The sequence below is a fragment of the Aotus nancymaae genome, unplaced genomic scaffold, assembly GCF_030222135.1.
Source record: "Aotus nancymaae isolate 86718 unplaced genomic scaffold, 86718_ANA_hifiasm-v0.15.2.pri h1tg000057l, whole genome shotgun sequence".
Classification (NCBI taxonomy): Eukaryota; Metazoa; Chordata; class Mammalia; order Primates; family Aotidae; genus Aotus; species Aotus nancymaae.
Genome location: NW_026988471.1, coordinates 61415159 through 61439260, shown reverse-complemented (window position 1 = coordinate 61439260; position 24102 = coordinate 61415159). Strand labels below are relative to the sequence as shown.

The following is a 24102-nucleotide window of genomic DNA, read 5'->3' as shown; positions in this document are numbered from 1 at the left end:
CCTTCTCCCAAGCCTAAACCAGGAAGAAGCCGAAACCCTGAATAGACCAATAACAAGGTCTGAAGTTGAGACAGCAATTAAGAGCCTACCATTCAAAAAAAGCCCAGGCCCAGATGGGTTCACAGCTGAATTCTACCAGACATACAAAGAGGAGCTGGTACCATTCCTCCTGAAACTATTCCAAATAATCCAAAAAGAGGGAATCCTTCCCAAATCATTTTATGAGACCAACATCATCCTGATACCAAAGCCTGGCAGAGACTCAACAAGAAAAGAAAACTACAGGCCAATATCCATGATGAACATAGATGCAAAAATCTTCAATAAAATACTGGCAAGCCAATTGTAACAGCACTTCAAAAACCTTATCTACTGTGATCAAGTAGGATTCATCCCAAGGATGCAAGGCTGGTTCAACATACGCAAGTCTATAAATGTAATTCACCATATAAACAGAACCAAAGACAAAAACCACATGATTATCTCAATCGACACAGAGAAGGCCTTTGACAAAATTCAACAGCCCTTTATGCTAAAAACCCTCAATAAACTAGGTATTGACGGAACGTATCTCAAAATAATAAAAGCAATTTATGACAAACCAACAGCCAATATCATACTGAATGGGCAAAAACTGGAAGCATTCCCTTTGAAATCTGGCACTAGACAAGGATGCCCTCTCTCACCACTCCTCTTCAATATAGTACTGGTAGTTCTAGCCAGAGAAATCAGGGAAGAAAAAGAAATAAAGGGTATTCAAATAGGAAAGGAGGAAGTCAAATTGTCTCTATTTGCAGACAACATGATTGTATATCTAGAAGACCCCATCGTCTCAGCCCAAAATCTCCTGAAACTGATAAGCAACTTCAGCAAAGTCTCAGGATACAAAATCAATGTGCAAAAATTACAAGCATTCCTATACACCAATAACAGACTTCAAGAGAGCCAAATCAAGAACGAACTGCCATTCACAATTGCTACAAAGAGAATCAAATACCTAGGAGTACAACTAACAAGGAACATAAAGGACCTCTTCAAGGAGAAACTACAAACCACTGCTCAAGGAAATAACAGAGGACACAAACAGATGGAGAAACATTCCATGTTCATGGTTAGGAAGAATCAATATTGTGAAAATGGCCATACTCCCCAAAGTAATTTACAGATTCAACGCTATCCCCATCAAGCTACCAATGACCTTCTTCACAGAACTCAAAAAAACCACCTTAAACTTCATATGGAACCAAAAGAGAGCCCGCATAGCCAAGTCAATTCTAAGCAAAAAGAAGAAAGCGGGAGGCATCACACTACTGGACTTCAAACTATATTACAAGGCTACAGTAATCAAAACAGCATGGTACTGGTACCAAAACAGATATATAGACCAATGGAACAGAACAGAGGCCTCGGAGGCAACACAACATATCTACAACCATCCGATCTTTGACAAACCTGACAAAAATAAGCAATGGGGAAAGGATTCCCTGTTTAATAAATGGTGTTGGGAAAACTGGCTAGCCATGTGCAGAAAGCAGAAACTGGACCCCTTCCTGACACCTTACACTAAAATTAACTCCAGATGGATTAAAGACTTAAACATAAGACCTAACACCATCAAAACCCTAGAAGAAAATCTAGGCAAAACCATTCAGGACATAGGCGTAGGCAAGGACTTCATGACCAAAACACCAAAAGCATAGGCAACAAAAGCCAAAATAAACAAATGGGACCTGATCAAACTCTACAGTTTCTGCACGGCAAAAGAAACAGTCATTAGAGTGAATTGGCAACCAACAGAATGGGAAAAAGTTTTTGCAGTTTACTCAGCTGACAAAGGGCTGATATCCAAAATTTACCATGAAGTAAAGCAGATTTACAAGAAAAAAACAAAGAAGCCCATTCAAAAGTGGGCGAAGGATATGAACAGATACTTTACAAAAGAAGACAGACATGAGGACAACAAACATATGAAAAAATGCTCATCATCACTGGTCATTAGAGAAATGCAAATCAAAACTACATTGAGATACCATCTCACGCCAGTTAGAATGGTGATCATTAAAAAATCTGGAGACAACAGATGCTGGAGAGGATGTGGAGAAATAAGAACACTTTTACACTCTTGGTGGGAGTATAAATTAGTTCAACCATTGTGGAAGACAATGTGGCAATTCCTCAAGGACCTAGAAATAGAAATTCCATTTGACCCAGCAATCCCATTACTGGGTATATATCCAAAGGATTATAAATTGTTCTAGTATAAGGATACATGCAAACGAATGTTCATTGCAGCACAGTTTACAATAGCAAAGACCTGGAACCAACCCAAATGCCCATCGATGATAGACTGGACAGGGCAAATGTGGCACATATACACCATGGAATATTATGCAGCCATCAAAAACAATGAGTTCGTGTCCTTTGTAGGGACATGGATGAACCTGGAAACCATCATTCTCAGCAAACTGACACAAGAATAGAAAATCAAACACCGCATGTTCTCACTCATAGGCGGGTGTTGAACAATGAGAACACATGGACACAGGGATGGGAGCACTACACACTGGGGTCTGTTGGGAGGAAATAGCGGAGGGGACAGTGGGGGGTGGGGAGGTGGGGAAAGATATCATGGGGAGAAATGCCAGATACAGGTGAAGGGGAGGAAGGCAGCAAATCACACTGCTACGTGTGTACCTATGCAACAATCTTGCATGTTCTTCACATGTATCCCAAAACCTAAAATTAAATTAAATTTAATTTAATTAAAAAAAAAAGAAAAAGTATTTGATGAAACCCAATACCATTTATGATAAAAACTCTCAGACAACTAGGAAAAATGGAGAACTTCCTCAACTTGATAAAGAATGTCTACAAAACATCTACAGATAACATTATACTTAACAGTGAAAAACTAGAGGCCTTCCTGTCAAGATCAGGAACAAGGCAAGGATATCTGCTCTCATCACTCCTACTCAAATCATTCTGGAAGTCCCCATTCATGTAATAAGATAAGGAAAAGAAAAGGTATATAGGTTGGAAAGGAAGAAATAAAACTGTATTTGTTTGCACATGATATGACTGTCTACATAGAAAGTCCAAAAAAATCAACAAAATATTCCTAAAATAAGCAATCATAGCAAGATTGCAGGATACAAGATTAATAACATAAAAGTCAATTGCTTTATTATACATCAGCAATGAACAATTGGAATTTGAAATTAAAAACATAATACCATTTATATTAGCACCAAAAAAATTAAATACTTAAGTATAAATCCAATAAAATATACACAAGACCTATGGGAAAAAAATTACAAAAATATAACCCAATAAGTTCAAAATAAATTGAGAGATATCTGTACATGGCTAGAAAGACTCAATATAACCAAGATGCAGTTCTTTCCAATTTTATCTACAGAATCAATGCAATATCGATCAAACTCTCAACAAGTAATTTTATGGATATTGACAAACTGATTCTGAAATTTACATGGAAAGGCAAAGGATACAGAACAGATACTACAATATTGAAGAAGAACATAGTTGGAAGACTAACACTACCCAACACTGTGACTTATTATAAAGCTACAGTAATAAAGACAGTATGGTAATGGTGAAAAAACAGAATAAAGAGCCCAGAAATGGACTCCTACAAAGGACAGTCAATTTATCATTGCGAAAAGAACAAAGATAATCAAGGCAGAAAAGATAGCAAAAGACTAGAATGAATCCAGACATGGATCTTATACCTTCCACAAAAATTAAGTTTAAATGTTAAACATAAAGCTACAGAACGCCTAAAAGATAACATTGGAGGAAATCTAGATAATCTTGGGTATGGTGATGACTTTTTAGATACAACACAGAAGGCACAATCCATGAAAGAACTGATAAGTTGAACTTCATTAAATTTTTCTGCTCTTTGAAAGACACTATCAAAAAAGTAAAAAGACAAGCCACTGGGTAGGAGAAAATATTTGCAAAAGACATACCAGATAAAGGGCTATTATCCAAAATACAAAGAATTCTTAAAACTCAACAATAAGAAAAGAGTCAACTAAAAATGGGCAAAAGACCCTAACAGACACCTCACAAAAAAAAGATATAAAGGCGGCAAACAAAAATATGAAAACATGCTCCACATCATATCTCATCAGGAAAATGCAAGTTAAAACAAGACAACGCTACACACCTATTAGAATGGCCAAAATCTAGAGCATCAAGAATGCCAAATGCTGGAGAGGGTATGAAACAACAAGTACTCTCATTCATTGCTGTTGGGAATGCAAAATAATACAGCCACTTTGGAAGACAGTTTGGCAATTTCTTATAAAAATAAACATATTCTTTCTACAGGATCCAGCAATCTCTCTCCTTGGTATTTACTCAAAGGAGCTGAAATCGTATATCCACACAAAAATCTGCACATAGATGTTTACAACAGCTTTATTCATAATTGTCAAAACTTAGAAGCAACTAAGATATCTTCAATAGGCAAATGGATAAACTGTGGTACATCCAGACAATGGAATATTATTTACTGATAAAAAAGAAATAAGCTATCAAATCACAAGACATGGAGCAAACTTCAATGCATACTGATGACTAAAAGAAGCCAATCTAAAAAGACTACATAATGTATTATTCCAACTACATGACATTCTGGAAAAGGCAAAACTATGGTGGCAGTAAAAAGATTAGTAGTTGCCAGAAATACAGTGGGAGGGAGAGGGGGAGTGAGGGAGAGATTTCAGAGGATTTTCAGAGCCATGAAAATATTCTGTATGATACTATAATGGTGGAATTATGTCATTATTAATGTAAATATCAGTAATGGGGGGAAAGAGGGGCAGATGAGGGGATATATGGAAATTGTACTCTAATTTTTCTGTAAATTCATAACTGCTCAAAAACATAAGTCTATTAATTATTTTAAAGTTAAAGGAGAAAGATCAAAAACTAGATAGAACAGTAGGCAATAAATAACACAACTTTTATATGCACTGAGAAAACAAAGAATTTGTGTGACTCTCTCTATAGCAATATTTGCTTTATTACAGTAGTTTGGAACTAAGATCACAGTATCTCTGAGGTATGCCTGTACATATTAAAACTACGCAAGATACCATTTCTCACCTCTCACTTTGGCAAAAACATCAGGACAACAAATTCAGTACTTGAGGCTGTGAGGAAACAGGTACTCTCATATATTTCTGGTAGGAAGGCAAATTGATAAAACCCTCATGGAGGGAAATTTGTCAATATCTAACAAGACTACATATGTGTTTATCTTATGACACAGCAATTCCATTTCTAGGAATTTACTCCCAAACACAAAGGCTACTCAACAAAGCATTGTTTGTATTTGCAAAATATCAGGAACAATCTAAATGCCCACACACAAGAGAATAGTTGGATAAACTATGGTGTATCACAAAGATAGTACTTTGTAGCTGTTGAAAAATTAAAAAAAAAGAATAAAGACAAACTCTATGAACTGATATGGAATGATTTCCAGAATGTATAAAGTAAAAAAGCAAAGTGAAAGTACTGATTGTATTGTCTTACCTCTTTTGTATAGGTAAAATAAATAAATTTTTTTAAGTACATATATCTGTACATTTATGCAAAAAGAACCAAAGGAACAAAATAACCAGACTAGACAAATGGTGCTAGAAGTAAATACTCACATACAAAAGAATAAAGGTAGATATCTTCCTTATACCATACACAAAAATTAACTCAAAATATAGACTTACTCTTACTATATGTAAGAGTTAAAATTATAAAACTCTTTAAAAAAATAGAAGTAAATCTTTATGACTTTGAGTTAGGCAAAATCTAAGAAGACACAACACCAAAGGCACAAGTAACAAAATAAAAGATAGATACATGATTAATGTATTAATAGATCCTTATACTTCATGAAAATTAAACTCTTTTTAAAAAATACCACCAAGAAAGTAAATAGCTCACAATATGAGAGAAATGCTTTGCATATCACATACCTGATAAGTGTCTTATATCCTAAATATATAAAGAATTCTTAAAACACTAAAAAGAAATGATCCAATTAAAAATGGGCAAATGATTACAATACACATTTCTCCAAAAAAGACATGTAAATGTTCTATAAGCATATGAAAATATTGTGGCTCAACATGTTTCAGCAATTAGAGAAACCCAAGTCAAAACCACAATGATATAACACTTTACATGTACTTAAATGGCTAAAATTAAAAAGATAGACAATCAGATGTGCTGGTAAGGAAATGAAGAAATTGGAACCTTCACACATTGCTGGTGGGAATGTGACATGATGCAGCCAGTTTGGTAAACAGTTTGGTGGTTCTTCAAAAATTAGTTACTACATGATCCAGCAGTTCCACTTCTAGGTATATATACCTGAGATAGAATAATAATGGGACACAGTTCCTTCTTCATAATGTTTAACCATGCCTTTTACTTAAAGAATTCCAGGAACTGGCCTTAGGAAATCTAAATATCAAACCAAGGTTGTGGAGTGTCCCACCTCAGGAAAGAAGGCTTAACAGTTAATTTAAGCCTTGTTGCCTCTGGCCAGACTACCAGGTCATCCAATATTCAAGATAAATATCACAACCAGATATACTGACCCAAAAACCCCATCCTTCACATGCTTTGCCCAACCCAGCCTGCATCTCTCACCGGGATGTCAATTCCCACACTTTATCTAATAAAAAATTCCCTAATGGCTGTTTCACAGAGTCAGCTAGAGTCCTTGCACCTCTATTGTCTTCCTTGTGCTCACTGCAAGCCCCAAAACCCAGCCTTGTCTGAGATATCTACTTGGCCCTACATTAAGTTTTGTTATACAGGGAGCCAAAGAGCCTGTGATCTGTAACATACCCAAGACACAGATGTTCACAGCAGCATTATTCATAATAGCAGAAAAGTGGAAAAAGCCCAAATGTTCATCAACTGATGAATGGATAAATAAAATGTAATATATCCAAATAGTAGATTATTCAGCAATAAAAAGGAATGAAATATTGATATTTGCTAAACATGGATGAACCTTGAAACCATAATGCTAAGTGAAAGAAGCCAGTCACAAAAGACCATATAGTATCTGGAATAGGCAAATCCAGAGAGAACAGAAATTAGATTAGTGGTTGCCTAGGGGTAGAGTGGGGAGGGAACCAGAGGAATATGGAGTGGCTGCCAACAGGTATGGGATTTTTTAATGAAGATGTTCTAAAATTAGATAGTGACTGTGGTTGCACAACTCTAGAAATACAATAAAAACCACTGAATTGTACATTTTAAAAGGGCAAACTGTTTAGTACATGAGTTACACCTCAATAAATCTGTTTTAAAAAAAAGGAAAAAGAAGAAGAAACGAAACCCAGAATAACAAAACTAGTTACATTCAGAGTTGGGCGGAACAAGATGGAAAGGATAGAGAGTTGGGAACAGGATAATCAGGATGTGGGAGACATACTTTTAAAAATAGTTCTTACATGGGGAAACGACATTAAAATTGCATTAATTAATTCAACAAGGATGGGAGATTTTATAGTATGAAATATAAATAAAAACAAATGAATCTATCTAAGCTTCAAATTAAAAACAAAACCAGGCAGGTAGTGAGTTACCTCAATGGATTGTTCATAGTCAGTTACAGATTGAACTCCTTGTTCTACTCTTTTTCCCTTTCTCACTAGTGCACTTAACTAGTCTAAAAGAAAAAAGAAAAACAAAACCATACTGAATCCTAACACTAATGTATAAAAGTCTGATTAGGAATAGGATGTGAGGGCAAGATGGCTGACTAGAGCAGCCAGGTAGAACAGCTGCAATGAAGGGATTGAGATGACTGGCACACTCCTAACAGATCTTCAGAGGAAAAGCATTGAGAGCAGACAGAGGGAAGACACAGAAGCTGGCTGAAGGGAGAGAAAGCTGGAAACCCAGCACGGGGCTACCTACCACAAACCAGTAGTCATTCCAGGCCCCCAAGGACTCCAGGGGACTGGGTGAGTTCAACTGGCAAGGAGAAACCCACCCATTCTCACCACTGACCTCTGGAATCCTGGCAATAGGAAACCCCTCGACCACCATGGGCACTGGAGTTAGCAGGGAGAACTGCTTAGACAAGTGGTAGGGGCAGTAAGCCAGCTGATGTGAAGCTCAGAGGATTTGGTGAGGGAGCATCTATAACAGAGCATGACCAGGGTCGGCCATCCTCCTAGGCTTGACTTGCTCCCATAGAAGACTTTAGCCCTAGAGGAACTGTTGGACTTGAACTCTGCAATGCAGTCTTGCCCATCAGACAAGATCAGTCCAACCTGAGTGCCCCTAGCCTGGCCACACCTGCTTGCATAGCAGCCTTGAGTGCACTAGGGGCCCACATCATAGCTCCTACACTGGCGACAGTGCTTTACTGGTAGACAGCTCCAGCAGGGCAGCCCTCACAGCCAGGCGCCAGCCCACCTGCTTCCTCCCCACATTGTAGCTCCCACCCCCGACCCTAACTCATGACAACCCCCTACATCACTTCGCTGGCCGTGTGTGTGTGGGCAAGTTTTGGTTCCTTGCTCCACCAGCCACCCGTGTGCATGCACCCTACCCAGCCACTGCTGCCTCCAGAGTGCAGTTCGTCCCCCATCCTCTGCCAACCACCATTTCAGTCGGAGCCTTGGCAGGCACAGAGCCAACCAACTCCACCCCCACCAGCACCCCGCCTTTGTACCAACACTACCGTGGGAGTGAAACCAGGCAGAGAACAGCAGACTCCCTGCTGCCCTGAATAACCACCCCTGAATGCAGTGCATAGAGAGTGCACACAGACTTGTGCCTGCCAGTGCCCCACCCTGTGCCAACACCACCTCCAATATGACTGCATGTACAGTTGCCAGCAGGGTGCCCCCACACCCCTACCAATGGGTTGCCTCTAGCACTGCAGTGAACACTGGCTCAGAGGCAAGCACCCTGGTTCCCACTAGCACACTGCTGCAACCAACAAGCATGTACCCCACCACCCTGCCACAGCTGCTGCTGCTGGCATAGGCAAATGAGGCACACATAAATGAGGCACAAATAAACAATGAATGAATACTACTGACACCGTATTACAAAACACTTTGGCCGACACCACCCAGCACCTTGGAGCCCCAACTCACCGCCATGTAGCACAGTGGATTCCTAACCCCGAGGAGCCAGAGAACAAAGTCAGGACTGATACAAGTTCCCCAGAGTTTGGGCACACAGTCCAAGAGTTGGAAGCTGAGCATTGGCCCCTGAAAATCTTCCGGAAATGAAGTCAGTTAGCTGAATCCACCTGATACCACACTTGAGCCCTCTAGGTCAGCAGTCCCCAATCTTTATGGCACAGGAACCAATTTCATGGAAGATAATTTTTCCATGCAAGGTGGGAGAAGGCATTAGATTCTCTTAAGGAGCACACAACTTACATCCCTTGCATTAGCAGTTCACAATAAGGTTTGTGCTCCTATGAGAATCTAATGCCACTGCTGATCTGACAGGAGGCAGAGTTCAGGCAGTAATGCTCACTTGCCTGCCTGCCTGCTACTCACCTCCTGCTGTGCAGTGCAGTTCCTAACAGGCCACAGATTGGTAGGAGTCCATGGCCCAGGGGTTAAGGACCCCTCCTCTAGGTCATCAAATAGGATAAAAGAAAAAAAAATCCAAAGCTCAGTAACTTCAAAGATTGAAGAAACATCAACCCATAAAGATGAAAAAGGACCAAACAAAAGAACTCTGACAATTCAAAACGCCAGAGTGCCTTCCTTCCTCCAAACAACTACACCACCTTTCCTGCAAGAGTTCTGAATTAAGCCGACATGGCTGAAGTGACAGAAATAGAATTCAGCATATGAATAGGAACAAGGATCACTGAGATATGGTACACTGAAACCCAATCCAAAGAAGCTAAGAATCACAATAAAGCAATGCAGTAGCTGATAAGACAAAATAACCAGTATAGAAAAGAATGTAACCAATCTGACAGAGGTGAAAAACACACTACAAGAATTTCATAATGCAATCACAAGAACTAACAGCAGAATAGACCAGGTAGAGGAAAGACTCTCAGAGCTTGAAGACTGCTTTCTGAAATAAGACAGACAAGAATAGACAAAAAAGAATGAAAAAGAACAAACAAAACCTCCGAGAAATATAGGATTATGTAAAGAAACCAAATCTATGACTCACTTGTATCCCTGAAGGAGATGAGGAGAGTGCAAACAACTCGAAAAACAAATATTTCAGAATCCCATCTATGAGAACTTACTCAATCTAGCTAAAGAAGCCAATATTCAAATTCAGGAAATGCAGAGAACCCTAGTAAGATACTTCACAAGAAGATCATCCCCAAGAACCATAATCATCAGATTCCCCAAGGTCAAAATGAAAGAAAAGATGCTAGAGAGAAAGGTCAGGTCATCTACAAAGGGAATCTCATCAGACTAACAGTGGATCTCTCAGCAGAAGCAACCTTACAAGCCAGAAGAGACTGAGAGCCCAAATTCAACATTCTTAAAGAAAAGAAATTCCAACCCAGAATTTCGTATCTCATCAAATTAAGCTGCATAAGTGAAGGAGAAATAAAATCCTTTTCAGACAAGGAAATGCTAACGGAATTCATTATCACAAGATCTGCTTTATAAGAGCTCCTAAAGGAAAGAAACACTATATATAGAAAGGAAAGACTGTTTCCAGCCACTACAAAAACACACTTAAGTACACAGACCACTGACACTATAAAGCAATGACACAAGTCTGTATAATAACCAGCTAACGTCATGATGACAGGATCAAATCCACACATATCAATATTAACCTTGAGTGTAAATGGACTAAACACCCCAATTAAAAGGCACAGAGTGGAAAGCTGCATAAAGAACCAAGACTAATTTGTATGCTGTCTTCAAGAGCACCATCTCACATGGAATGATACCCATAGGCTAAAAATAAAGGGATGGAGAAAAATCTACAAAGCAAATGGAAAACAGAAAAAAGCAAAAGTTGCAATCCTAATTTCTTTTTCTTTTAAAAAAATTTTTTTTTTATTGTACTTTGTATTCTGGAGTACATATGCAGATCATGCAGGACTGTTGCATAGGTACATACATGGCAATGTGGTTTGCTGCCTCCATCCCCCTGTCACCTATATCTGGCATTTCTCCCCATGTTATCCCTCCCCAACCTCCCTACCCCCAACTCTCCCTCTCCTAGTCCCCCTCAATAGACCCCAGTGTGTGATGCTCCCCTCCCTGTGTCCATGAGTTCTCATTGTTCAACACCCACCTATGAGTGAGAACATGCGGTGTTTGATTTTCTGTTCTTGTGTCAGTGAGAACGATGCTTTCCAGATTCATCCATGTCCCTACGAAGGACACAAACTCGTCGTTTTTTATGGCTGCATAGTATTCCACAGTGTATATGTGCCACATTTTCCTTGTCCAGTCTTGTACAGAACATGCAGTTTTGTTACATAGGTATACAGATGCCACGGTGGTTTGCTGCATTCATCAACCCATCATCTACATTAGGTATTTCTCCTAATGCTATTCCTCCCCTATCCCGACCCCCTGCTACCCCTTCCCCAACCCCCACCCCCCGGCCAGGCACCCATGTGTGATGTTCCCCCTCCCTGTGTCCATGTGTTCTCATTGCTCAACATCAATGATGAACATTGTCATTGTTCATCACTTGAGTGAGAACATGCGGTGTTTGTTTTTCTGTTCTTGTGTCAGCTTGATGAGAATGATGGTTTCCAGCTTTCTCCATCAGATCTTTGAAAACCCTGCGCAGGTTGTCCCAGTGCTCTTTGATACGATTGACCTTTCTTATAAAAAGCATCTCAGGGCAGCCCAGGCTGAGGGATGGAGTTTCCAAGTCAGGCGCCAACTGCTGTTGGGCACATACAGTTAACTCGTGATCGTAACCAAAGGCTACTAAGACTTTGTGAAGCTCACTTAACTGGCTCAGGTAAGGGGCAAACTTTCCTGGTCTATTCAGCAAGTACTTTCTCTGGACTTCCGACTCCTGGATACTGTCTGGGTATACCATTTCCAGTACTTTTCTAAGATGTGAAGTAGGCATTCAGTAATTCTGTACCTTACTACAACACAGCTGTCCTAAACCTCTTTTGTGGTGAGTCCAGCCACAGACGTAGCTCAGCCATTCATCCAGGGTACTGTCCTTGAAGCCAACGTCTATGAAGACCTTCAAGGGCTCATGTATGAACACCATCAAGGGCTCATGCTCTCCCATCCTTGGATAGTCCTCCACTGTCTGCCTCTTACTCATGGCCTCTGGGGAGCAGGACAAGGCCCTGGCTCCAGACTATGTGGTCCAGAAATTCTCATCACCATCCCACAAATACAGCACTTGAAGTTTCCACCTCCTGGGCTGAACCTTCATGTACACCACTGAATCAAGTCCCTCCAGCACAGCTTGCAAGGTCTCCAGATGAGGTGTCTTCATCAAGGACCCCAGAGGGAGGTGGGGGAAGGGCCAGGTCTGCACCATGGCCTGTAGAATCTCATAGCACCTGCTGCTGAAGGCCTCCATGAACATCAGGGGGAAGACCTCCCCGGGCAGCTCATCCAGAGTGGAGGTGTCCAAGTACAGGTCTCTCAGCAGGCTCTGTGCTGCCAGCTCCAGGAGTCTACGTGGGGCCTGCAGGCTCATTCTGATAAATCTGCAAGGAAAAGCTTTTGCAGTGTGCTTGGACCTCTTGGAGAACCAGACAGTAACTCCAGGTACCACCACTCTGGGTTGCCACAATCCTAATTTCAAGCAAAATAGCCTTTAAATCACAAAGATTAAAAAAGACAAAGAAGGGCATTACCTAATGGTAAAGCGTTCTACAAGAAGACCTAACACTCCTAAATATATGTGCATCCAAGATAGGAGCACCCCAATTCATAAAGCAATTTCTTAGAGACCTTCTAAGAGACTTAGACTCCCATACAATAACAGTGGGAGACTTCAACACCCCACTGACAGTATTAGATCACTGAGGTAGAGAATTGACAAAGTTATTCAGGACCTGAACCCAGCACCAGATCAAATGGACCTCATAGACATCTACAGAACTCTCCAGCCCAAAACAACAGAATATATATTATTTTCATCACCACATGGCACATACTCTAAAATCAATCACATAATTGGACATAAAATACCCTTAGCCAATGCAAAAGAACTGAAATCATAACAACCAATCTCTTGAACCACAGCACAATCAAATTAGAAATTGAGATTAACAAATTAACTCAAAACCATACAATTACATGGAAACTGAATGACCTGCTCCCTAATGACTTTGAGAAGCAGGATGATCTGCTCCCTAATGACTTTGAAATTAAGGCAGAAATCAAGAAGTTCCATGAAACTAATGAGAAAAATGATACAACATATCAGAATCTCTGGAACACAGCTAAGGCAACGTTAAGAGGAAATTTATAGCACTAAATGCTCACATGAAAAAGTTAGAAAGATCTCAATTTAACAACCTATCATCACAACTAAAAGAACTACAGAACCAAGAAAAAAACCCAAAGCTAGCATAAAACCAGAAATAACCAAAATCAGAGCTGAACTGATGGAGACTGAGTCATGAAAAAACAATTAAAAAGATCTACAAATCCAGGAGTTGGTTTTTTTAAAAAATTAATAAAATAAATAGACCACTAGCTAGACTAATAAAGAATGCAAGAAGATACAAATAAATACAATTAACAATAACAAAGGGGATATAACCACCTTATACCACAGAAATACAAATAAACATCAGAGAATATTATGAACACGTCATGCCCATAACCTAGAAAGCCTAGAAGAAACGGATAAAATCCTAGACACATACACCCTCCCAGGACTGAGGTAGGAAGAAACTAAATCCCTGAGCAGACCAATAATGAGCTCTGAAGTTGAATCAGTAGCAAACAGCCTACCAACCGAAAAAGGCTCAGGACCAGATAGAATCACTGCAAAATCCTATCAAATGTACAAAGAAGAACTGGTACCATTCCTACTGAAACTATTCCAAAAAACTGAGGAGAGACACCTCCCTAACTCGTTCTATGAGGCCAGCATCATCCTGATACCAAAACCTGGCAGAGATACAACGAAGAAAACTTCAGGTCAATATCCTTGCTGAACATTGATGCAGAAATCCTTAATAATATACTGGCAAAGTGATTCCAGTAGCACATCAAAAAGCTTATATTCAAGTAGGCTTTATCCCTGGGATGCAAGGTTGGTTCAAGATACGCAAATCAATAAATATGATTCACCACACAAACAAAACTAAAGATAAAAACCACACAGTTATATAGATGCAGAAAAGGCTTTTTATGAAATTCAACATCCTTCACATTAAATACTCTCAAAACTAGGTACTAAAGGAACATAACTGAAAATAATAAGAGCCATCTATTAAAAAAAAACCCACAGCCAACATCATACTGAATGAGCAAAGGCTGGAAACATTCTCTTTGAAAGGTAGCACAGGACAAGGATGCCCTCTCTCAACACTCCTATTCAACATTGTATTGACAGTCCTGGCAAGAGCAATCAGGCAAGAGAAATAGAGCATCCAAATAGGAAGAGAGGAAGCCAAATTATCCCTATTTGCAGATAACATGATCCTATATCTAGAAAACCCCAGAGTCTTGACCCAAAAGTTCCTTCAGCTGATAAACAACTTCAGCAAAGTTTCAGGATACAAAATCAATGTACAAAAATTACTAGCATTCCTATAACCAACCACAGCCAAGCCAAGAGCCAAAAGAAGGACACAATCCCATCCATAATTGCCACAAAAAGAATAAAATACCTAGGAATACAGCTAACCAGGGAGGTGAAAAGATCTCTACAATGAGAACTCTTTATAAGGCTCTGCTCAAAGAAATCTGAGATGACACAAACAAATGGAAAAACATTTCATGCTCATGGATAGGAAGAATCAATATCATTAAAATGGTCACACTGTCCAAAGCAAATTTACAGATTCAATGCTATTCCTATCAAACCAGTAACACTCTTCACAGGATTAGAAAAAACTTATTTTAAAATTCATATGAAACAAAAAGACCCTGAATAGCTAAGGCAATCCTAAGCAAAAACAATAAAGCTGGAGGCATCATGCTACCTGACTTCAAACTATACTACAGGGCTACAGTAACCAAAACAGCATGGTACTGGTACAAAAACAGACATGTAGACCGATGGAACAGAATACAGAGCCCAGAAATAAGGCCACATACCAGATGTACAAAGAAGAGCTGGTACCATTCCTATTGAAACTATTCCAAAAAATTGAGGAGGGACTCCTCCCTAACTCATTCTATGGGGCCAGCATCATCCTGATACCAATCCTGATCTCTGACAAAGCTTACAAAAACAAGCAGTGGGGAAAAGACTCCCTATTCAATAAATGATGCTGGGATAACTGGCTAGCCAAATGCAGAAGACTGAAACTGGACCTCTTCCACCGTAAACAAAAATTAACTCAAGATAGATTAAAGATTTACCCGTAAATCCCAAAACTATAAAACCTGGAAGACAACCTAGGCAATACTATCCTGGACAAAGGAATGGGCAAAGATTTCATGACAAAGACACCAAAAGCAATTGTAACAAAAGCAAAAATTGATAGGTGGGATCTAATTAAACTTAAGAGCTTCTGCATAGCAAAAGAATCTATCAACAGAGTAAACAGATGACCTGTAGAATGGGAGAAAAATTTTGCAAACTATGCATCTCACAAGTCTAATATCCAGCATCTATAAAGAACTCAAATTCACAAGAGGAAAAAAAAATTGAAAGTGAGCAGAGGCTATGAACAGACACTTTTCAAAAGAAGATATATATATATGGACCACAAGCATATGAAAATAAGTTCAACATTGCTGATCATTAGAGAAATGCAAATCAAAACACAATGAGATACCATGTCACACCAGTCAAAATGGCTATTATTAAAAAGTCAAAAAATAACAGAAGCTGGCAAGGTTGTGGAGAAAAAGCAACACTTACACATTGTTAGTGGGCATATAAATTAGTTCAGTCATTGTGGAAAACAATGTGGCAATTCCTCAAATACCTGAAATCAGAAATACCATCAACCTACCAATCCCATTACTGAATGGGTATATACCCAAAAGAATATACAGTGTTCTATCATAAAGACACATGCACGTGTATGTTCACTGAGCACTATTCACAATGGCAAAGACGTGGAATCAACCTAAATGCCCATGAATGGTACACTGGATAAAGAAAATGTGGTACATATACATCATGGAGTATATGCAGCCATAAAAAGGGACAAGATCAATCCTTTGCAGAAACATAGATGGAGCCAGAGGCCATTATCCTTAGCAAACTAACACAGGAACAGAAAACCAATTACTGCATATTCTCCCAAGTGGGAGCTAAATGATGAGAACACACACATAGAAGAGAACACTGGGGCCTTTTGAAGGATGGAGGGTGAGAGGAAGGAGAGAATCAGGAAAAGTAACTAGTGGGTAGTAAGCTTAATACCAGGGTGATGAAATAATCTGTCTAACAAACTGCCATGACACAAGTTTACCTGTATCACAAACATACACATGTACCCTGAACTTAAAATAAGTTAAAAACAACAACAGAAGAAAAATCTAAAAAAAGAAGGAATAGGATGTTTACATAGTCTCAAAGTATCTTCCTACAAAGGAAAAAAACAGTGAATTTCAATGCAGAAACCTAGCAGACAACACTTTAACCAAGTGATCAAAACTATCATCATTAATAATGGGACCAATAAACATCACATGACTCCAGATGCAGTGAATACACAGTTTCACTTTGGTATTACTATAAAGTATTCATAACCTAAACCTAATCATGAGTAAATATCAGACAAACCCAAACTGAGGAACATTTTTCAAAAGTGCCAAGGTGAATTGACACTTTAAAAGTGTCAAGTTTCAAAACAAAGACTGAGGAATTCTACCAGATTAAAGGAGATTAAAGAGATGTGACAACTAAACGTAACGTATGGCCCTAGGATTAGATCCTGGTTTAGGGAGGAAAAAAATTCTTCTTTTGCTATAAATGGAATTCTTGGGATAATTGGATAAATCTGAATTAGGTTTATATATTAAATAATGGTATTACATTCAAATGTAAATTTCCTGATTTTGACAAACTATGGTTATGCTTTAAAAAAAATCTCTATTTTTAAGAAATACACACTGAAGTGTTTATGGGTAAAGGGTCACTATGGTACAGCTTACTCTTAAATATTAAGGAAAAAAATATACATACAAAAGAGCTTAAGAGAAATGATAAAGCAAATATGGTAAAATGTTGCCGCTTGGGAATTGGGGAGGAATGTATATGGGAATTCTTTGTATTGTGTTTGCAACTTTTCTATAAGTCTGAAATTATTTCAAAATAAAGATATTTTTAAAAAATAGAAAGGGTTCTTTTAAAAAAAATGTACCTCCTGTCAGAAACTCTGTACAAAAGGCAGTTATGATATCAAAAAGTTATTTTATAAATAACCATTAAGTACACACTGATATGAATAAATAACTGAATAAATAAATGGGGAATAAAGGACAAATCTTCCTTACAGAAAATTTCCAAAAATAAATGTAGAAGGAATAAAGGAAACAGAAAACTATCATTAGGACACAGTAGCGATTGCTACAAGCAAAATCTAATGATGAATTTTAAATTGGTAGCCAAAACTTTAAAGAGAAACAGGATAGTTACATAACCTCAAAGAATCTTCCCACCAATATTTATTAGTTCTGTGGTAGTTCTAACATATGTTCATATTCTTTGATACCTCTCCTTCCAGGAGATGAAACTGAATTCTCTTCCCTAGGTGTATATTGAATTTAGAAACTGGTTTCTAATGCATAAAATATGAAAAGGTAAAATAGTAATTCTACAGTGGAGAAACTCCATAGACTAAGTAATCAAGGTGAATATCACCAGTGATAAGTCATGTTGATACCATGTGATATATGATATTATGTGACGGGGACTGGGGGAATTTTACCTCTGAGGTATCTTACCAGAGTTCCATAACCTCAGTATAATCATCAATAAAACATCAAACAAACCAAATTTGAGGGACATTCTACAAAATAACCTAACCAGCACTTGGCAAACCTAACAAAGTCACGAAAAACAAAAAAAGACTAAAAACTGTTACAGATTAGAAGAGATATGACAACTAAATGCAGTGTGGTATCCTGGATCACATCCTTGGACAGAAAAAGGATATTAGTGAAAAAACTGGTGAAATCGAATAAAGTCTGTAGCTTGCCTAATAATAGTATACTAACATTAATCTCTTAGTTTTGATAAACAATAATGGTAAATTTATTTATTCAAATTTTACCCAAAAAAAGCTGGATGATGTGATATATAAGAACTATACCAAGCATGTCCAACCTGAAGCCCAACATAAAATCACAAACTTTCTTAAACCATTATGAAATTTATGCAGGGATTTTTTTTTTTAGCTCATCAACTATCATTAGTGTTACTGTATTTTATGTGTGGCCCAAGACAACTCCTCTTCCAATGTGGCCCACGGAAACCAAAAGATTGAACACCCCTGCTCTAACCGCTGCTCTACACTATCTTTGCAATTCTCTGTAATCTTAAAATTACTTCCATAAAAAGTTTCAAAATAAATGAATTAACCAATTTTTAAAAGTAATTTTGCAAATTAGAGTACTCTCCAAACTGAAGCTGAACCATTAAACTTGATTCCTAGATCCACTTATTAAATGAATAAATCTAGTTTCAATTAGTTACTTTGAGAGGGTTTTACTACATGGCTTTCTGCATTTAATGATTTTGGAGAGGGAAAAAGAACAATAAAAGATAAAATTTGAGAGAAACTCTTTGCATGTAGTAAAAACAAGATTTCAGAATCTTAAAAAAAAATGGTTGGAAGAAGACTAGTAAAATAGAATAAGGACATATTTAAAAAATTAAAATTGTCATACTAAACATAGCCTATAAATAAAGGAACTATGGAAGGTTCATTTTAGAAGGATAACTATGGCAGTAATATAGGCAAAGGACCAGAAAGGGATAGGAAAGCATTAAGTGCTATCACAAAGGCCTACACTAGAGGTTGCCAAACTTTCTGGGTGTATAAAGCCCTTAATGTATAATTTTTTCACAGACTCCCTCACCCCCAGGTCAAAAGAAATACCAAGTGGTACCCTTGGTTTAAATTAGATGATCAGAAAACGAGGTTCCTCAGCCATATTCTGTCATAAAAAGCCTTCATGAAGGGTTGACATAAACATTATTTAATTTAACAGTGGTTCTGAGTCTTTTGTAGTTGGAGCTTTTATCTAGTGTCATATTTTATTTTCATAATAAAAATCCTCTTTGGATTAAGGTCTAAGAAAAGTCTCTGGAAACAAATTTATATACGTTCTTTCACCAGGAGGACTATTACATGAGCCAAAGTGCTTCCCTTTTTGCCTTGGTTGCCAATAAACTCAGAACCAAATCCACTGTCCAATAGTAGCAACTAACTCCTCGCAAGTGCCTGGTAATATGTGCTCTCTCTGCTCCTGTAAGACCATCATTCTATTTATATCTCCAAATTAGTCAACATGGTATTATTTTAAATTCTTAAGCTGACAAACTCTTGTGGACATAGGCAGGGTATCAAATTTTAAAGTGATAATTTTTTTGAATTAAAGGCAATTTTTATAGTTTAAAAAAATTCATTAAAACTATACTCAGATTAATAAAACCAAGAAATTTTTTAATAAACCAAACTTACTAAAGAAAATCATTAGGTGCCTTTTTAGCCTAAAAATATCACTGTAACATTGATACATAAGACAAATACCAGATATAATGACATCCTGCCATAATTTCACTACTCAGTTCCACTCCTTTTAACAAATATGCAAAAGGCCTAACGTAGAATATGAACATTCCTATTGAGTATTCAAAATGCTTTGTGCAATTTTTCCTAAACTATTTTTATATCATGCAATGAACAAGTTCAGTGGCTCTTTTGTTGAAATTTCCCAAAAAATCAGAACAAACATATTTGATGCATCAATAGCACATTTCTAGAAATGCCTAATTTTAAGTTCACTGGGCATTTTAATTGCAAAACTCACATGAAACTAAATTAAATCATAAGAACAGAACCTCTTCACATAATCCCTTAAAATTTCATTTTAGAAATGAACTTTTAAAGTATGTAAACCAAGATTTGATACCAAAACAATGTATGAAAATTACACATTACAAAAAGATCCTGGGTTCATTTCTTTAAAATCATGACAAGAAAAAAAACGTTTAAAGAAAAACTGTGGCTGGGCACGGTGACTTACACCTGTAATCCCAGCACTTTTGAGGGGCCAAGGCGGGAGGGTCGCTTGAGGCCAGAAGTTCAAGATCAGCCTGGGCAGCACAGTGAGACCCCTGTCATTACAAAAGATAAAGAAAAAGGAAAAGAGCAATTGTCACACAGAAATACATCATAAATTGTAGCAGGTGGCAGCCGCTTTAGCAGCCAGAGTTGGCAGCCAGGAGCACAAAAAGCACTGGGAAACGACTCCTTGCTGCCTGTCGAGGCAGTTGCCAGGGGAGCAAAGGGCCTCTGGAAGAGGAAAGGGACCTCAGACCTTCCAGATCACTTCCTCTCGCAAGAAACTATTTGTCGCAGGAATAAAGATGGCTGCTAAACCAGTGGAAGACATCCGCAACAATTTTGTGGCAATAAAATTTATTGACCATACCCTTTACTTTATAGCTGAAGATGATGGTAAAGTATAAATGAATTTATTTTTCTTTGCAAACTAAGTACCTACTTGAGACACATCTATATCGCCATTATCAGCTGAGAAAAAAATGGTTCACATAATACCAATCTATTTGGAATGCCCATCTGCCCTCAAAGGAATGTGGACTCAGTGGCACAGCTTTGGAATGAAAATGACCATAAGAGATACAAAGAAGAACCTAAAGCAAAAGATGCTTCTCTACACCTTAAAAAATTATGCAGCTCTTAGAATCTACAGAATAGACCTTGCTTATTTCATAGGTCTAAGATTAGCAGAGAGTCATGGATTCTGTTTGGCAGAGGGTGCATAGGAAAAGGGGATTGAAGCAGTAGAATTGTCCAAAATCAGTAACACCTCCTCTCAGAAATGCTTTGGGAAGAAGCCTGGGAGGTTCCCAGGTTGGGGGGTGGTGGCAGAAAATTCTGGAAGTAGAGCAGGAATGGGTGAGGCAAGAAGACCACATTCAAAGGCCAAGATCTGAAAGAAAACAGGGCATTTATGACGAATTCAGGGTAATTCAGAATGGGAGTAGGAGTAGAATGATGAGAGAGGGTAGAGTGATAAATAGGGTGTAGAGCAAGACCTTCCCTTACTCCAAGATGTAAAATTTGGACTTTATCTTAGAGATAATAGGGTTAATTAAGCATAGTATGTATTAGCTAGGGTAAAGATTAGTTTGTTGTAACAAAGACATCCAAAGATTCAGTAGCTGAATAAGACAGAAAATTTTTCTCTCAAAAAAAAGTAGGCAGCTCAGAAGTAGTATGGCTGGAAAAAACCTGATGATTGGGGCCCTAACTTTCTTCAGTCTTGTTGCCCATCATCCCCTAGTTGTTGATGTCATTGACATAGTTAAAATCATCATACTTCCTGGGTCCATATCCCAGTTAGCAAGAAAGGGTCAAGATAAGAGGAAGTCAGGCTCATTCCTTTCAAAGACTCTAATTGGAAGTTGTACACATCAATTCCCCTCATATTCCATTGATTAGAATTTAATTACATGGCCACATCAAGTGCAAGGAAATCTGGAAAATATAATCTTTATTCCGGGTAGCTTTTAAAATTCAGAAATAATATACTTAAAAAAAAAAAAAATCATAAAATGGCCTGGGACGGTGGCTCGGCTGGGCACAGAGGCTCAGCGGGGCACAGTGGCTCATGCCTGTAATCCCAGCACTTTGGGAGGCCGAAGTGAGTGGATCACTTGAGGCCAAGAGTTCGAGACAAGCCTGGCTAACATGGTGAAACCTCGTCTCTACCAAAACATACAAAAATTAGCTGGGTATGGTGGTGCACACCTGTAGTCCCAGCTACTCAGGTGGCTGAGGTAGGAGAATCCCTTGAACCCGGGAGGTGGAGGCTGCAGTGAGCCAGGACTGTGCCACTGCACTCCAGCCTGGGTGATAGAGTGAGATTCTGTCTCAAAAAGAAAAAGAAAAAAGAAAAGAAATATCTTATCATAAAACATCATCACAGGACACATACAAACACACAGACATGCATACACAAACGCTGGCAAGTTAATTCTACTTTGGAGGAATTAAGCTAGTTTTCTTAGCACTACATTTGCTTGAAATTATTATGAAAAGGTAATAAAGTTATAAAAACTATAGGAATTGATTTTGCTCCAGAAGCAAAAATATATAGTTCCTCTCCCCAAAAATCAAAGTATTGTCAAAACTTAGCTCATTTCAGCACTGTACTTCTGATTGCACATTCCCTGGTTTACTCCTACCTCCCCAGTCACTCCAACCTGTGCTAGTTCATCTTTCTCTAAAAGATACTCTTAAAAGTTCAGGTTATATTTACAATCTTCTTCTCACCTACTCTAACCTTTCTCTCTAGATAGTTCTCTTATAATAATAACAATGGCTAACATTTACTGGGTGCTTACTCTGTCAGACACTGTTCTAACCCCTTTATTACAGTTATTATCTTACTTAATCTTCAAAACAACTCTATGCTGGAAGTAGTGCTATTATTATCATTTCCACTACAGAAGAGGTACTAAGAGATAATTCATCCAAGGTCACACAGCCAGAAAATATATTTTGCACACACACAGACCTCAATGTTCTCACAAGTTGCTCTAAAGTTTCTTTCTATAAGGCTGGGAAACAGGCACAATGGTCTTCTCTGTTGTGTATGTAGTTTGACTAAAATAAGACTAAACTAATAGTTTAGAGCCTAAGCACAGAGAAAACAGAAAGGTGCTAGACTCTATATTCCCTAAATACTAGTTGCAAGTAACTCCAATGACTTAAAGCAAGAGTCAGCAAACTTTTTCTTTTTTTCTTCTTCTTTTTTTTTTTTTTTAGAAATAGGGTCTCACCATGTTGCCCAGGCTGGTCTTGAACTCCTAAACTCCTGAGTTCAAGTGATCCTCCCCCTTGGCCCCTCCCAAAGTGCAGAGATTACAGGCTTGGACAACCAAGCCTGGCCCTTTTTTTTAAAGAGAACAAACGTTTTCTTAAAAGGCTAGATAGTAAATATTTTAAACTCTGCAGCAACCCAATCTAAGCAGCAACTACTTAAACTCTGCCACTGCAGTTTAAAAGCAACTCCAGACAGTAGTAAAAGAATGAATGAGCATGGCTGTATTCCAATAAAACTTTATTTACAAATGAGCCAGTTTGGATCAGGTCAGAGTTTGCCAACTCTTGATCTAGAGGCATATTTTGAGTCATGTGTAGACATAATCATGTTGTAAGCAAAGCAATATCCAATCATGGCATTAAGTGGCTCCGCTATATTATTTAAAGAACCCACCACAACTGAATTTTGTAAAGCTGTATTCACATAGAATAAAGACTTAAAATCTAGATAAAACACAATATGTAACAATTACAATGTTTAAAAAAATCAGTTCATAAGACAGTATCACGAAATTATAAACAAGTAACACATCAATTTAGTATTTGCTAAAATCATATGCCTTTGACAACTTACAATATAGAAAAGAAGGCTGCACTATCTTGTTTCAAGGAGTAAGATGTTCAAGAGTCACATAACTTGCAACTTAGAAAGTATTGCAAATTAACCTCTCTAGAAGCAAGCCTAGAAACTAGGGAACAATACCTTTCTTAACTTACCTCTCCCTTTTGCAGTCATCTAACCTTCTGCCCCATCTCTTCCCTCATACATTAAAGATTTTATCACCAGGCCAGTACCATGGCTCATACCTGTAATTCTAGCACTTTGGGAGGCCGAAGTAGGTAGATCTTTTGGGGACAAGAGTTCGAGACCAGCCTGG

The 24102-nt window shown here is 38.2% G+C and overlaps 1 protein-coding gene and 1 pseudogene across 9 annotated transcripts in view; both read right to left on the bottom strand.

Annotated features, from left to right (window-relative positions):
- The window catches only part of EHBP1 (EH domain binding protein 1), a 369328-nt gene that overhangs the window by 320814 nt on the left and 24412 nt on the right, over positions 1-24102 (bottom strand). The gene's annotated exons all lie outside the window — the stretch shown is intronic.
- Positions 11686-12699, bottom strand: LOC105734329 (PRAME family member 17-like; annotated as a pseudogene).